The sequence below is a fragment of the Trichechus manatus genome, unplaced genomic scaffold (genome assembly GCF_000243295.1).
Source record: "Trichechus manatus latirostris isolate Lorelei unplaced genomic scaffold, TriManLat1.0 scaffold00077, whole genome shotgun sequence".
In the NCBI taxonomy this organism is placed as follows: Eukaryota; Metazoa; Chordata; class Mammalia; order Sirenia; family Trichechidae; genus Trichechus; species Trichechus manatus.
In genome coordinates, this window is record NW_004444013.1 from 2,323,219 (window position 1) to 2,326,458 (window position 3,240).

Sequence of the window (3,240 nt, forward strand, 5' to 3'; positions counted from 1 at the left end):
TTGCAATGCATTATCGAACCCAGCAGAGAAGTAGAGTGCCGTGGGATGGACAGTTGGTGTCAGAATTGGTAAAGATGGCAGAGAGAGGATGCGTGTCTGACCTCCACCTCATAGGAGTCAGCTTTGGGCTACTGATCTTGATTCCCCTTCCCCATTGTGAAGTTAGAGAAGGTCAGACGCCGCCCCCATGTCATTTTTACAGTTATTGTTGGTGTTTTCAATGGTTGCTCAGTGGAGCTGGGGAGGGGTGTGGAGGGTGGAACTAGATGATGAAGGGACCTGAGAGAGCGGCTCCAGAACCTTCACTCCTGCTTCTACCCGGAGCAGCACCATGCTTGTCTCTTTATGGATTGAGCTTCTTTGTGAGAATTTGCTGGAAAAAAAGGTTTTTGGCTTTAAAAGGTCAGAAAATCATCCTCCTAGACTAAGAAGCCCTGGTGGCACACTGATTAAGCACTTGCCCAGCTGCTAACCCAAAGGTCGGCAATTAGAATCCACCCAGCTGCTTTGCAGGAGAAAAGACCTAGCGATCTGCTCCTATAAAGATTAAAACCCATTGCCGTCGAGTCGATTCCAACTCACAGCGACCCCATGGGACAGAGTAGAACTGTCCTCATAGGGTTTCCAAGGCTGTAAATCTTTATCGGAAGAGACTGCCACACGGGCGGATTAACCAGTAAAGACGGTAGGAATGGGTTTGCAGTAAGCAAGGTACGCACGGGCTTACTTGTATTTACTTACTAATCCCTAGTGCACAATTTCACATGGGTTTCACATCAAAGATATGGTGAGAAACAGGTGAAATTGTGCACTACGGATTAGTAAACAAGCACAAGTAAGCCCGTGCATAGTTGCTTGCTGGGTAATCTGCCCTGTGACATCTGCATAGTGTGGGGGGGACCTGAGACAGGCCAATGCAAATATGCTTTATAAAGCCTGCAGGAGGAGAGGGGACTGGAGCCTGCTGATGGGGGTTCTCTGGGGACTGAGGGGCTTGACAAGGGGAGAAGGTTCTGTAGGTGGGGAGTGATCACTGGCAAGAATTACACTTCTCAACTAAAATCCCCTCTCAGCTGATGGAGCCACTGCTGCCCTTCTAAGGAGAAGGACTTGAACTTGACAAGAATGTGAATGTCCATGACCTTGTCCTTAGAATTCCCATGTCCTCTGGAAGAGCAGTTCAAGCAAAGGCTGCAAGTTTGACTTAGTCACTAGATCAAACAAACAAACAAAAAAATGAGAACTATCCCTTACTGAGCACCTACTATGGGCCAGGCATTATGCTAAGCATTTGCATGTATTATGCCATTTACTCCTCACGCAATCTAAGAAACGACTAGTTTAGCTCCGTTTTACAGATGAGGAAGCTGAGGCCCAGAGAAGCCAGTCGACTTGCCTAGGACACACAGCCAGCGAATGGAGCCAGATGTCATACCTGGGCCACATGCCACTGAATGGGGCCTGGACATGCCAGGCCAGGGCCTTCCACTGTACCACACTGCCCCTGGTATCTGCCTGGGTGAAGCTGGGGTCAGGCTGGCTGTCCTGTAAGGGAGCACCAGGGGTGGCACCACCCCAGCTCTCCTCCTGTATCGCTGCTGTTCTGGATTCTGCCTGCAGAGGGGAGTACTGAGCACACACGGATGCTCCCTCCCCACCAGGCCTCAGGTCCTCCTGGCCCTGGGGTCCAGAGGCTTCTAGCTCTCTGCCCCCAGGACCTGGGTGGGGGTGGGGTAGCATTCTGCCCAGAAACCAACAGCCCCGCTCCCTGAGGCCATGCTACACCTTCGCCTGCCCCCAGACCTCATGTGCCCCGTGCGGAGGTAATGGAGCCACCACAGGTCAGTGAGCAGAGCAAGAGCTTTGGAGCCAGTCTCAGCATGCCACTCCCATGCTGGGTGTCCTTAAGTCAGTCGCTTCACCTTGTAAAATGAGGCCAATAGTACCCACTTTGCCAGCTTAGTGCAAGGAATGGAGATCACACATGCAATATGTCCAGGACCTAGTAGATGCTTAACAAGCGGTGCCCACCGTCACTGTTTCCTATTGTGGAGGGCCCACTGTGGTTGACAGAGAGTCTGTGGACATGGGGAACCGGAGACTCAGAGCTGAACTCAGAGGGCGAAGAGTTAGGGTTTGAATGCACACAGTCAGCCTCTAGACTCTTGCTCTTCCTTCCAGCCATGCTGCCAAGCCTGAACCAGCCTAGGGGGTGGGGATGTGGGTCTGAGGACCATAGGAGGGCTTCCCCAACTATGCAAGGTAGGGGATGCAGAGGTATCCCCAAAAGGGCAGAGATGGGCTGGAGGGAGCCTCATTCCCAACAGCAGCTCTGCCTAACACCCTGTGTGGGCAAGGCCATTCAGTGGGCACAAGGGCTCCTCCAGGTTTGGCCCTGTGCTGTGCACTGTTGGACACGGCCTGCCTGAAGGAGCTCTCAATCTGACGGTTTGTGGGCTTGTCAGGGGGAGACTTGTCAGCCAAAACCAACGCTTACTGTGCCAAGCGCGCCCAGGGAGGCTAGGTGTGGGCCTTGCTAAGACCCTGCACTCAGTAGGTGGTCAGTCCATGTCTGGCTCTCTCCATCCAGACAGGAGCTCCCTGAGGGTGGGGCGTCCTTGGTGGTGTCCCTCCCCAAAGTGCCCAGTATAGCAAGGCCCAGCACAGGACCCAGCGAACTGCGTGGTGGATGACTGGGTTCCCTGCCCTGAATTAAGATTTACGGCTTTGCAGAGGACTGGACGTTGCTCCCTGATCCAGTAGGACCCCCCTGGCCTGGTCGGGGAAGGGGGCCAGGGGAGCAGAAGAGGGTTGGCAGACAAGATGGGACATGGAGTCCCACTGGACTCCCCCCGACCTTGGGCCTTCCTTCCCATCCACAGGCTGGAAGAGGTACCTGGGCCAATGCCTGGAAGATAATCCGTGCACATCGGAGTGACAGTTGAGCCGTCACCCACAGGGCCCACGATGGTCCCCCTGGGCTGGTCGCCCTCCCTCCGGGACCATGCTGGTTTAGCCTTCTCCCCTGGCCCCTCCTGTAGAGATCCTCCCTGGGTCCGCCGGGTGACCTTGACCCAACCTCTGCGCCTCAGTGTCCTGGGCGTGCCCAGGATTTATAATCCCTTCCCGGCAGGCGCGGGTGCAGATGGGGGCGTTGCTGGGCAGCCAGGGGGCGCCGAGGCCGCAGGCACCCCTCCCAAAGCCCCCCGGCGGCAGGCGCTGGGGACGCGCGCCCCGGGC